Below are 14,047 nucleotides of genomic sequence, written 5' to 3'. Positions count from 1 at the left end.
CTTCCCAGGTTGATCTGCACCTTGGAGCTAAAGGTGCAATGCCTCAGTGCCTAATTCATGACAGGACAGGGCTGAGGGAGAGGTTCATAAGTGTTAAGCAGGTTCATCTCAGCACTGCACTGCACAGGCTCCTTCCCCTTGCACCAAGAGGGCTTCACTGTGGAATCAAAGGAAGGACTGGGAGGGCTTTGCAGGGGAAAAGGGTTCAATCCTTCCAGGACACTGGTAAAAGCAGCTTCTGCTGGGGGGGCTGCGCTCCTGGGGGTGCTTCCCAGTGGTCCTTGCCTGGTCCCCAGTGCAGCACATCCCGGCCGGCGCAGCAATGCAAACAGCGCTGCTTCCCTTCCTGTCCCTCCCTCCCTCCCACCAACCCCAGCTTTCCCCTGACTCGTTCTTATCAGGGAGCCTATTTCCAGTGCTACACGAGGCTGTGCCCCTGGGGAGCAGCAGAGCTAACAGGGACAGCGGGGCCTTGTGCCCCTGGGCATGAGCTTAACAGCATCTGCTGTGGGGCTGTGATAGAAACTGGCCTGGGCTGATAAGGCCTGGGCTGGTGGTGGGGCAGGGTGAGATGTGCTGCAGCATTCCTGCTTTTCCAGATGCTTGCCCTGTTTGCAGGCTGGGGACTCGGCACAGAAAGGGAGGGAACAGTTGGGAAGGTAAATGTAGGGTTTATTTTAGCAGGGGGTGTGGAATGGGGGGATTTTGGATGAAGCAGGTGCATGAAGCAGCATCTCATAACTTACTGGGGATCCACAGATCCCAAGATCCCAGCCTGGTTTGGGTTGAAGGGACCTGAAAGCTCCTCCAGCTCCAACCCCTGCCAGGGCAGGGACCCCTTCCACTGGAGCAGCTTGCTCCAAGCCCCTGTGTCCAACCTGGCCTTGAGCACTGCCAGGGATGGGGCAGCCACAGCTTCTCTGGGCACCCTGTGCCAGCGCCTCAGCACCCTCACAGGGAAGAGCTTCTGCCTAAGAGCTCAGCTCAGTCTCCCCTCGGGCAGGTTCAAGCCATTCCCCTTGGCCTGGCCCTACAGGCCCTTGTCCCAAGCCCCTCTCCAGGTTTCCTGCAGCCCCTTTAGGCACTGGAGCTGCCTGACCTGCCCCGTTGGTAGCCACCACCTGAGCTTGGAGCTGCTCCCAGCACCAGTTCCTGTGTTCAAAGCCTCCATCCTGCAGCCTCTGGGGGGTTTCCCAGGTTTAGGGTTTCATTGAGCTCTTGGGGGCAGCTCCATGCCGGGTTCCATATGGAGGCTCCTGGAGCACCCAGCTCTCACTGTGAGTGATCAGAGCTGCTCTGTGCCTTGGTCCCTCGGCTTGAGTACCTATGGAAGAGCATCCCGAGCGTGCTGTGCTGATGGCAGCAGAGCTCTGGCTCCGTTTGCTCTCTTGCAGGTGAATGTTGCAGCTGAAGGCGTTCTGCTGAGGAGCAGGGGATGTGCTGGTCTCAGCTGGCTGCAGAGGGGTACGGGTGAGGCCGCAGCAGCTCTGAGCACTGGCAGGTCCCCTGCTGGCCTTGGATGCTGCAGCTCTGCTGTCTTCAAGCTGTGATGAGCACAGCACTTACCCCGGGAAGCTTGTTCCCGTCTGCAGGGGATGCCCCTTTGCTCTGTGCCCCCTCTGGGGCTGCAGCCTGTGGGAAAGCGGGGCCCCGGCAGGACAGGTACTGCAGCCTGTTTGATGCAGGCGCTCCTGTGGAGGGAAGGGGGAGGTGGAGCAGGGAAGCCGGGCTCTCCCATCACTGCTGCCCTGCCCCGTGCTCTTCCAAACTATGTCCAAAACTGGGGTTCACACAGAGGCTTGGGGGGGGGGGGGGGGTGATGCCACAGCGTGAACGTGAGGTTTGCTTCATAAACTCACCGAGCACCTTTGGGTTAATGTCTGTCTGCAAGGGAAGGACTGCTGCAGAGGGTTTGGGTGCAGTGGGGCCGGCTCTGCCCCGTGCTGAGCGCTCTTTGCCCAGGGAGGTATGGCCACGGTGTGGGGCTGAGCTGCGGTTAAAGCAAATCTCCTTTAACCTGGCAAGGTCAAACCGCGCTGGGATGGTCAGGATGCAGGAGAGGACCCCGTGTTTGGGCAGCATCCCCGGCAGGGACGTGCTGGTCCCCAGTTCACAGCAGGGACCTGTGTGCGGTGTTTCCCTCCCCAGATTGTCTCCCAGTTCCCTCAGGTGCCTGCTCCAGCCTGCTGGGGTGCTGTAGGGTGACCTGCTTGCTTGCAGCAGCCCCTTGGATGCCCCTGTGCCCCCTGCTCCATCCCATGCGTGCCCTGGAGAAGGCAGGAGCCATCACGCCACTTCAGTGGCAGCAGGGACCGGGTGTGCATGTGCATGGCAGAGGATGCGGTTTCTTACCCGTGGGGCTGCTCTGTGAGGGGAAGGGAGGCTTTGATAACCCGTGGGGAGGAGGATGTTTCCCTCCTGCATCGGGCTTTGCTGAGTCATTTCGGTACAGGGTGACACATAACACAAGTGCCTTGAGTCCCATTTTCACCATGCAGAGATGTGCTGAGGCTGAGCCCCGTGAGCATCCTGCAGCTCACTGCTCCATCCCTGTTCCGGAGCATCCCTCCTGCTCCTGCCTGCCGCTTGCAGCACAGAGCAACGCGGTATTCGAAACCTCTGCTTGCTCGGGCTCTCGCTTGCCTTACACCCTTCCCAAGGCAGAGAAACCGAATCAGATGAACCATTCCCTCCTCCTGGCAGAGCTCCCTGTGGCTCAGCACGGGTGATGGAGCAGAGCCCCGCTGCTCTGTCCCCCCCGTGTCTCCCCCATGTGCCTGAGCCGCTTTCTCTGCAGGGTGAGCTCCGGTGCATCCCCGTGCTCCTGCTGCCAGGATGCAGGGGGCGAGGGCAGGATCGCTCCATCCCCACCGCGCTCGGGAAGGCTGCGGGCAGCTGCCGAGGAGGGAGCGGATCCTCCCCTTGCAGCGCGGCTCCCGCTCGGCCCCGGCCCGGCCCGGCCCGGCCCGGCCATTGGGGAGAGATTTGTATTCACTCTATAAAAGAATTCACAACTGTGAAGGGGAGACAAAAACATTCTTGCGCCGAGGGGACAATATTGAGCCAGGGGGGCCGGGGGGAGCGGGGATCGCGCCCGCACCGCCTGCACCTGCTGTTGGCTGAAAGGCTGATGCTGAGCAACCAGCAGCTGATGCTGAGGCCCCGTTGTCAGCTTGAATGGGCGGAATAAAGCCCCCGAGCGGCGCTCGCCAAAGGGGATGGCAGGCGGCCCAGCGCGGCCGGCGGGGGCCGAGGAGCCGGGGCCGCGGCACGTGGAGCGCCCGGAGCAGCGGCTCCAGCGCAGGGGTCACCGGTTCGAAGGGGTCCGGGAGAACCGGGAGCCCCTGAGCAGCTCAGCCCCCGCTGAGCCACGGCTGCTCCAGGCCCGGGGAGCGGGGCGGCGGTGATGCCCCCGCAGAGCCTTTGCGGCAGGGCTGCTGCAGGACATGCGGCCCTTCGCCACCAGCATCACCCAGGGAGGATCCTGCTGCTCCTGGGCACCCTCGCTGTTAGGGACGGACCTGGGTGGTACTTGCATCCCTCAGCGTCATCACCCAGAGGTGCCTTGGGGCAAGCCTGGATCCCTGTGGGCTCTATGATGAGCACCGAGGCACCCCACTCACACAGACCCCGTTGGAGCATCGCTGTTGTCCAAGCTTGAAGCAGGGCAGAGAGGGAAGATGGGGTTTCAGTGGCCCTGCCCAAGCCCCATCCTGTGCGGGCACATCCAGTGTTGGAGCTGGGGCAATTCCAGCCCTCAGGAGCGCCCCTGCAGCGGCTCCCTTCAGGGCAGGGTCTCCCTGCAGCTGCTGAAGGACCGAGCATCACTGCTGCGCTCCGGGGGTCTGCAGGGACACGGGGCTTGTGCTGCATCGAGCTCCCCATGAGCCACCCCCCCGGGGCCGGCTCTGCGGGCACTGGGTAACACAGCCCCTGCCCTCCCCATCCCTCGCTGCCGAGCACGGAGCTTCCCCGGAGCCAGAGCAAGCCTGGAGGAGCTCCAGGCCCCAGGACAGGGAAAAGCAGCAGCAGCCTCCTGGTGAGTCCAGCTCAGGGAGGAGAGCCCCGTGGTTGCTCTCAGCCCAGCGGGGTCCCTGGTGTTGCTTTAGCCTTCAGGAGCTCACACCAGCAAGAGAAGAGGTCGCTGTGCCCAGGGGCTGGCCTGCAACCGGGAACCTGCTTGGGAGACCCCTGGGGCAAATTCCTTTGTAGGAAGTGCAGCCCCTGGGGTTGGATCCAGAGACAGGGCACAGGGCAGTGTGATGGGCTCTATCAGATGAGCTCCGTCAGATGGGCTCCATCAGATGAGCTCCATCAGATGGGCTCCATCAGATGGGCTCCATCAGATGGGCTCCATCAGCCGGGCTCCATCAGATGGGCTCTATCGGATGAGCTCCATCAGATGGGCTCCATCAGCTGGGCTCTATCAGATGAGCTCCATCAGATGAGCTCCAATCAGATGGGCTCTATCAGATGGGCTCCATCAGCCAGGCTCCATCAGCCGGGCTCCATCAGATGGGCTCTATCGGATGAGCTCCATCAGATGAGCTCCAATCAGATGGGCTCTATCAGATGGGCTCCATCAGATGAGCTCCATAAGATGGGCTCCATCAGCCGGGCTCCATCAGATGAGCTCCATAAGATGGGCTCCATCAGCCGGGCTCCATAAGATGGGCTCCATCAGCCGGGCTCTATCAGATGAGCTCCATCAGCTGGGCTCCATCAGCCGGGCTCCATCAGATGGGCTCCATCAGCCGGGCTCCATCAGCTGGGCTCCATCAGCTGGGCTCCATCAGATGGGCTCTATCGGATGAGCTCCATCAGATGAGCTCCAATCAGATGGGCTCTATCAGATGGGCTCCATCAGATGAGCTCCATAAGATGGGCTCCATCAGCCGGGCTCCATCAGATGAGCTCCATAAGATGGGCTCCATCAGCCGGGCTCCATAAGATGGGCTCCATCAGCCGGGCTCTATCAGATGAGCTCCATCAGCTGGGCTCCATCAGCCGGGCTCCATCAGATGGGCTCCATCAGCCGGGCGCCATCAGATGGGCTCCATCAGATGAGCTCCATAAGATGGGCTCCATCAGCCGGGCTCCATCAGATGAGCTCCATAAGATGGTCAGGGCTCCATAAGATGGGCTCCATCAGCCGGGCTCTATCAGATGAGCTCCATCAGCTGGGCTCCATCAGCCGGGCTCCATCAGATGGGCTCCATCAGCCGGGCGCCATCAGATGGGCTCCATCAGATGAGCTCCATCAGCCGGGCTCCATCAGATGGGCTCCATCAGATGGGTTCCATCAGATGAGCTCCATCAGCCGGGCGCCATCAGATGGGCTCCATCAGATGAGCTCCATCAGCCGGGCTCCATCAGATGAGCTCCATCAGATGGGCTCCATCAGATGAGCTCCATCAGCCGGGCGCCATCAGATGGGCTCCATCAGATGGGTTCCATCAGCCAGGCTCCATCAGATGGGCTCCATCAGATGAGCTCCATCAGCCGGGCGCCATCAGATGGGCTCCATCAGATGGGCTCCATCAGCCAGGCTCCATCAGATGGGCTCCATCAGATGGGTTCCATCAGCCAGGCTCCATCAGATGGGCTCCATCAGATGGGTTCCATCAGATGGGTTCTCTCAGCTGGGCTCCCTCACCCCTGCCTTGTGGGCAGCTCGGGGGTGTCCTCAGCTCTGGGGCCTGTTTGCAACAAGCAGAGAGTAGAGAAGCCCGGAGGCTGCTCTGCTCTCTGTGACTGCCCACAGCAGTCATCTGCATACGGATGTGAGACCTCCCCTGGAGCATTGTGTGCAGTTCTGGTGTCCTCAGCATAAAAAGGACATGGAACTGTTGGAACAAGTCCAGAGGAGGCCACGAGGATGCTCAGGGGCTGGAGCAGCTCCTGTATGGAGATAGGCTGAGAAAGTTGGGGCTGTTCAGCCTGGAGAAGAGAAGCTGCGTGGAGACCTCAGAGCAGCTTCCAGTGTCTGAAGGGGGCCTATAGGGATGCTGGGGAGGGACTCTTCATTAGGGACTGCAGTGACAGGACAAGGGGTAATGGGTTCAAACTGAAACAGGGGAAGTTTAGATTGGATCTAAGGAGGAAATTCTTTCCTGTGAGGGTGCTGAGGCACTGGAATGGGTGCCCAGGGAGGTTGTGAATGCTCCATCCCTGGCGGTGTTCAAGGCCAGGTTGGACAGAGCCTTGGGTGCCATGGTTTAGTGTGAGGTGTCCCTGCCCATGGCAGGGGGTTGGAACTGGATGATCTTAAGCTCCTTTCCAACCCAAACTATTCTATGGTTCTATGTGCTGGGATTCCCCCATCAGCTTTGGATGCTCCTAACAGTGCCCAGAGAGGTTCATTGGGATGGGAGGTGCTGGCAGATAGGTGCAAAGGGGAGGAGGGGATTCTGCAGCTCTGCAGATGGGGAGGGGGCTTCCGCTCCACCCGCGGCCCTGCTGCTGCCGGTGCAGCTTCGAACAGACACCAGCGCTGGGAGCCCCGGGGCTGGGGCAGGGCCGCAGCTCCCGAGCCCTGCAGGGGACCTGAAAGTGCCCTTGATGACTCAGCCCAGGCGCGGGGCTTCCCCTCCCTCACTGCAGCTCCTGCCCCTCGCTGCGCTCCCTGCCAGGCCCACGAGGGCCGCAAAGGGAAAGCAAAGCTGCAGGAGCCATGAGAGGCTGAACCGGGGCCTGCGCCATGGGGCCATCGCCAGCATCACCCGCCTGGGTGCAGGAAGAGGTGGCTCAGGCTTGAGCTGCCTCTGCCCCGAGCCCTGTTTTGGTTGTCCTGGCATCAGGGTAAGGTCAGGGTGATGCAGGCAATGCTCATGTGGGTGGGTGATTGAGGAAGAGAAGGCTCCTGAAGGGGAGACCTGAGAGCAGCTCCAGTGCCTAAAGGGGCTGCAGGAAACCTGGAGAGGGGCTTGGGACAAGGGCCTGTAGGGCCAGGCCAAGGGGAATGGCTTGAACCTGCCCGAGGGGAGACTGAGCTGAGCTCTTAGGCAGAAGCTCTTCCCTGTGAGGGTGCTGAGGCGCTGGCACAGGGTGCCCAGAGAAGCTGTGGCTGCCCCATCCCTGGCAGTGCTCAAGGCCAGGTTGGACACAGGGGCTTGGAGCAAGCTGCTCCAGTGGAAGGGGTCCCTGCCTGTGGCAGGGGTTGGAGCTGGATGGGATTTAAGGTCCCTTCATCCCAAACCCTTCCATGATTCTCTGATCTGGACCAATCCCGGACCCAAGGGAGCTGCTTGCTGGAGGGAGGCTGAGCTCAGCCCCTGAGCCAAGGGCCCCTCCTGGCTTTGCGTGTACAAACCAGTATGGAGCCCAGGCACTGGTGTGCGGCTCATCCAGGTGCTTTCCAAGCCTGAGCACAGGGAAATCCCACTGGGGCATCACCTGTGGCCCAGGGAGCTCTGGACCCTATTTATAGCCTGATTTTCCAAAGCAGTGACCCAGGCAGCGTCCCTGATCCCTGTCCTCACGCACATCCATCACTGGGAACAGGACACCGGGACAGATGGAGCTTTGCCCTTGCCCTTGTGCAGCCCCCCCATTCCCGCAGCCTTCCCCCCAGCAGGACGTTTGGGATCTGTCTTTCCACTTTTATTAGGGAGAGGTTTGGGAGGCCTCACCGTGAATGGGGAGCCTGGTCCCAGATACAGGCTGTGATGGGCACTTTATTGCCGGGATCTATGGGGCTCCCTCCTGCTCCCCAGGCTGGCTCCATCTCTGTTCCCACCCAGCTCCCACATCCCTGCCGAGGCGCCGTGCTCATTCCTCCATAGGGATTCCCTGCCCATGGGAGCCGCCGGTATCCCCTGGGGATGCTGGCACTGTTGCATCCCCGGAGGAGGCGGCTGCAGCCGCAGCTCACAGAGGCTCCCACCCTCCTTTACGCTGACTCAGCACAATTTGGTAACCCAGCTTTTGCCACCAGCAGAGGCGTCCCTGCAGCTTCCCACCCGCTGCTTTTGCTGTCAGAAACCCCCTTCATGGCCACGCATCTCTTGTCCTCACTACAGCATCACTCAGGACCTGGGCAGGATCCAGCCCCTTTTTGCCCTGTGCCCTTCATACACCAACCCCCTGTTGCCCTGATGCTGCCGCTGGCATCGCATTGGGGTCCCCCCAGCTCTGCCCCATCCTGGGCCAGATGGGACCTCCTGAGCCATCCTCAGGGGCAGGAGCCCTTTGCCTCCTGCTTTCGGCTTTACTTTGGTTGCTCCCAAGGGCTGGGTGCGTGGAGGGGGCTCTGCTGCAGCACTCAGCCCCTCGGCAGCAGGGGATGGGGCTCGGGGCAGGGCTGCAGAACGAGCTGGTTCCCGTGAAGAGCAAACAACGCCACAAATCCAGGCAAATCCCACCCCTGGGCTGTGATCTGAGGGGCACCGAGCCCCACATGGGGGGGACAGGACAGGACGAGCCCCAGCACCCGGCACTGCAGCATCCTCAGGGATAGGGGGCTCGCAGAGCAAGCGCTGGGATTGAGGGAAGCGTTAACTCCATGGCAGCCATGGGGCTGCCAAGTGAATGTATTGAACCCTGCCCCATCAGCAGGGACTGAGCCGCACTGAGAGGTTCAGAGTCCTGCCCAGGGCTGTTTGGAGCAGAGCAGAGCCAAACCCCCCCTGTGGGCTTCTCCATCACGGTCATTTTGACCCATCCCTGGGGTTGGAACCACAGCTCGGTGCTGCTGGCTCTGGATGTGTCCAGGCGCTGGCTCCGCTCGGGCCTTTCCCTATGGAGTGAAGGAGCTCTTTAACGCTCCTTCTCCTCTGCAGGTGCCCACAGACCGGCTGCAGCCAATCCCCCCCAGCGCTGCAGCGCAGGACCCAGCCGGGTCCGTCTCTGGAAGCGCCTCCCCATGGAGCCTTTCCCCTGTCCCTGGACCGTTCCCGTTGCTTCCTCTCTGCAGCTCCCCCTTTCCCCGAGATCCCTTCCCAGCCTCCGGCTCCCAACGCCCGCTGCAAGGTCAGTCCTGGACCGAGACTGGAACCAGCGCCTTTCCTGCTCCCTGCCTGGGGATGGGGAGGGATGAGGAGGCAGAAAGCACAGGAAGCCTGCGCAGGGATCACGCAGCCAAGTCACTGCTGGCGCTGGACCAGTGGCTTCCATCGCTGCATCCCTTCTGCCTGTGCCCAGTCCCAGGTGACCACAACGGACAAAGGCACTGAAATCAATCCCGTCTCCATCCGGAGCCTCCCGGCCTCTCCTTCCCCTGCGCTGCAGCCCCGAGCCCCATCATTTGTTCATCCTGGGGTGCGCTTAAGCACCTGCCCCGGTGCGGTTTGAGCCGGGCACAGCCTCGGCTTTAACACTTGATGGAGCACGGGGCAGGCGGCACAGTGAGAGGTGAAGGGTGATGATCACAGCAAAGCCGTGCTCCCCCCAGCTCCCAGCTCAGGGATTTAGTGCCCATGGGCTCTGCACATCCCTTGTGCTTCCCTGTTTTCCCTTTCTGACTGGACTGGGGGGATGTTACATCCTCGCTGCGCTCGGGTGGGTGCTGAAGGAAGAGGAGAGAAGAGCATCTGGTGCCCGCTGGTCCTCGGGGGTTGGTGCTTCACTATTGCTGCAGCAGAAGTCTCCTGGCAAGGGATTGGCTCCAGTGGGCGATGTGCATGTGAAGAAGACACCTTCTTCCTTCTGCCCACCCAAACGGGGCTGGCAGGAGCCTCATCCCACCACGAGGATGGGGGGGAGGAAACCGCACCAGAGCCATCGCACATCGGCGTCTCCAGCCCTGGATGCAGGGGGTGCTGCTGGAGCGATGCTGGGTGCAACCTCCCCTGTGCACCTCCTCCAGCCCCGCGTCGCCCCTTTCCCAACGAGTGCTTCCACCCCACCATAAAACGACACAAACTGGAAGAGGAGCCCAGGGGAAGGCAGCGCTGTGGGGAAGGGTCTGCAGAAGGGCAGGGTCCTGAGCATCCCTCTAGGGATGCAGTGGGAAGAGGAGGTGTTTTCTCCCTGCTCCCTCTCCTACCCCAGCTTTTCCATCCTCAGTTTGAGCAAACCAGATCCCATCACCTTCTCCCCAGGCTGCTGATGGAAATAGTAATGGAAGTAGTGGGACCTTTTCCATTTTCATTCCCAGGTGCCTTAAAGTTGCTGGGTTATTTCCTGGGGCAACGAGGGATGCTCATGGGTTCATAACATCTTATCCCAGCAGGGTCTGCCTGGCTTTCCCTCCCCAGGACAGACCTGCCAGCAGAGGCTGTGGAGATGCTCTGTGCTGGGGCTGGTATTGCCAAAAGTTAAGGGGGTCTGACCCGGTCCATAGCTTATGGCTTTATTTTAACTCACCATAAAACCAGAGCTCTGTTCCCCCCCGTTCCTGCCCACAGCACAGAGCTGCGGCCCCCCTGGAACCACATCCATTCCTCACAGCGCTCCCTGTGTTTATAGCTAATGGAGAGAGCTTTGGAAAGAAAATATTTGCTTTGGCAATTCCCCTTTCCTCTCTTAACCCCGCTTCCCACGGCCAGGATGGAGGAGAGAGGGAGGGGAGGGGAGGTTAGAGGGGATTTGGAGCTCCGCACACCTTGCTTCTGGTGCTGTTGATGCTGAAGAGCTTCAGGATCCAGGGATTCCTGACCCATCGGGCATGCCAACCCGCGGCGGTGACGGGAAGGAGGGCAGATCCGCTCCTATTCCTCCTCCCAAATGTCAAGAGGAAGACCAAGGGGATTAAAGCGCTCAGCTGTGCTTTGATGCCTGGAAAGCTGCTGGAGTACCGGGAGGGGGGGATTTAAACCTCTTTAAGCCCCTGGAAGAGAACAAGATGATAAGAAGCAGGCAGCGAGTGCCTGCCAAGAGGAGATCCCATCAAACCGCTCAGATTTCCCTCTTTGACAAGGATGCTGCTGAGAGGGTGAGGAAGAAGCCCCAAAGGGGACACGTTCTGGCTCTCGGGAAGGAAGTGGGGTGCTCTGGGCCAGAGCTGGTCCCCAGCACGCAGCACAGCTGAGAGCATCTCTCCCAGCGCTGGGATCCTCTCCCGGCCAACAGGGAGAGGGGATCCCTATGGAAAAGGGGGGATTTTACAGGCGCATCTCCCAGGATACAGAACCCCGGGGCTGTGTTTCCAGGCTCAGACAGGAGCTCGCAGCCCGGACACGGACCTGATTTCCTTTGCTTGTAGCTTGGTTTTAACCAGTTTCATCTCCCCAGGCCTGACCAAACCCAACAGCTCCACATCCCCCTTGTGCTGCTGCCCCAGAGCGGGATCAGGGTGCAGGGGGGTCTCACAGAGCGCATCAGAGGGGCAGGATCCCCTCCCTCACGCTCTGGGGGTGCACCCAGCGCACGGGGGGTTCTGGTACCCTGGGATGGGAGCAGTGGGCAGGCTGCAGATGGGGCAACCCCAGAGAACTGCAGGTACTGGAGGACCCCAATGGACAAATCTCAGCATCTTCGGGTCCCTCCAGCTGAGCCGGGCTGGCTCGGGGCTGTGGTTCAAGGCAGATGTGATGCCCTCACTGTGATGGAGAGGGGTGTAACTTCCCTGGCTGGCAGTGTTCAACCCAGGGCAGCCTTCCCTTTGGGGAGCATCTTCTCCCACCTGTGCGGGCAGGAGCGGCTCCACTGATCGGGGCCGTGGCATCATTCCCATAGCAACAGCCTGGGAGGCTGCAGCGGGAGCATCCTGAGTCTGTTGCCGGTTCTGGCACGAGGAGAAGCCAGGCTTTATGGGATTAGGCAGATCCCAGCTCAAACATCCAGGGAACACTGCTGGGAATAATGAGCAGTAATAGCAAAATAAATGGCTTTTGCTGCAAGGCTCTGTCCAAACAAGAAGATTGCTCCAGCTCGGTCAGGCCTGACTTGGTTTCACGCTGTGGGAGAGCCCTCTGAGGGGGGGTTGAGCTCTGTGTCCACCCATCCCAGCCTCTGCTTGACTTCCTGACCACTCCAGTCAAGCCAATTGACCCAACTGTTGGGGCTGCTCAGCCTGGAGAAGAGGCTGCGTGGAGACCTCAGAGCAGCTTCCAGTATCTGAACGGGGCCTATAGGGATGCTGGGGAGGGACTCTTCATTAGGGACTGCAGTGACAGGACAAGGGGTAATGGGTTCAAACTGGAACAGGGGAAGTTTAGATTGGATCTAAGGAAGAAGTTCTTTCCTGTGAGGGTGCTGAGGCACTGGAATGGGTTGCCCAGGGAGGTTGTGAATGCTCCATCCCTGGCAGTGTTCAAGGCCAGGTTGGACGAGGCCTTGGATGCCATGGTTTAGTGTGAGGTGTCCCTGCCCATGGCAGGAGGGTTGGAACTGGATGATCTGAAGGTCCTTTCCAACCCTGACTGTTCTATGATTCTATGATTCTAACTCACACCTCGAGCGCTCCCATGCAAGGACCACTTTACCCCAATTCAAGGTGGGTCTTCTCCAACGTGATCACCCCATAGAGGAGCAGCACAGGGGCTCCACCAGCCCTTCCCCGTGGACAAAGCCTGCCAGCCCGTGTGCTGGGATGGGGTGGTCCCTGTGACCAGGCAGCTAAAGCACAGCAATGAGCTGGTGATGCAGGAGGTGGTGAAAGCATGGAGGAGGTGGTGATGGATGGAGACTCAGACCAGAGAAACAGAAGTGACCCCCTCATTCCTCAGGTGTGGATGCAGGGCTGGGACAGAAGCAAGGGACAGAAGCTGGGATTTCATTGATACTTCTGAGGAATAAGTAAGTTATCAGATTCGAGGCCAAGAGCAATCATTAACATGCAGGGTCTGATGAGTCACCGTTCCCCACAGGCTCTGGCACTAAGCCCATGTCGATGGCTGAGGTCACACCTTATCTTGGGGTCAAGGCCTCTCACCCTGGGGAATGAGCCCCTCTTTAGCTGAATGTTGTTGGTCATTGATCACCCTGGTGGCTCAGAGCTTGTGGTCACTGCCCAAGGCCCACTCAGCTCCATTTGCCAGCCAGAGTTCAGCAGAAAACTGCCTCAATGCATTCAGGTTCCCTTTTCTCTGGGTACATCCCTGCCTCCAAAAGGCAGAAATCTTCCCACTGGGGGAATGCTTTCACCTGGTGGAGTACAAGTCCTCATGTGAGTATCTCATGAGGATGCTGGGGTTGATAACCACTTCTGCAAGGGCTGCAGCAGCCAGGACGCTGGTTTGAGCCTCTGACCAAACCCACCATGGGGCAGTGCCTGCAGAAGGACTCACAGCCTTCTCTGCAGTAGCACCCCATCATCCCTCATCCCCGTCATCCTGCATCCCCATCGTCCCTCATCACCATCATTTTGCATCCCCATCATCCCGCATCCCCATCATCCCACACCACATCATCCCACATCCCCATCATCCTGCATCCGCATCGTCGCTCATCGCCATCCTTTTGCATCCCCATCATCCCGCATCCCCATCATCCCGCATCCCCATCATCCCACACCGCATCATCCCACATGCTACCTTAAGCTGTGCAAACCTGCTCAGCTCCTCCCTCTCGCTTCTTCCCTGACTGAATCCCAGCACAAACCAGCCCCATTCCTCCCCAGCTTTCCATTATCCCCCCAAACCCCCTTTTTGCCCAGCTGTGCCATGGGAGCCCCTCCAGCAGCCTCCCAGCAGCTCCTCCACCATTGCTGAAGTCACTGCTGTGCTTTCCCAGGCTATTTGCAGGGAGATGAGTTCTTCCCATGGCTCCTTCACAGTCCAGTGTTTCCCAAGGAACAGGGGGCTGGTGCATGAGCAGCAATCCCGGTTCCACTGCTTGCAGCGCACTGAGCCTGAGGAGCTGTTTGGTGCCATTTGCTGCTCAGAGCATCACAGGGACAAACCAGGGCTGGGAGAAGAGGAAGAGAAGGCAGAAGTGACCAGAGCCATGGTGGGGAGCTCCTCATGGGCCTGAGGCTGATGGGGAGATGGGAGCTGGTTTGAGGGCTCCCTGAGGCAGAAGCTCCTTCCCAAGCAGTAAAGCTGCTATGGGTTTTCTTCTCCCATTGGATCAAACCCGACCCCGAAGCTGAGGTGTGTCCCAAAGCCTGGGAGGAAATGGTGGATTCCCTCTTTATCTCTTTCCTTTTTCTCTCTCATTATAATGC

This window comes from Neopsephotus bourkii, unplaced genomic scaffold, assembly GCF_033783945.1.
Source record: "Neopsephotus bourkii isolate Nb327-2 ecotype Australia unplaced genomic scaffold, CSIRO-AGI_Nbou_v1 NB_1557, whole genome shotgun sequence".
Lineage (NCBI taxonomy): Eukaryota > Metazoa > Chordata > Aves > Psittaciformes > Psittacidae > Neopsephotus > Neopsephotus bourkii.
Note: the sequence above shows the minus strand (reverse complement) of the source record.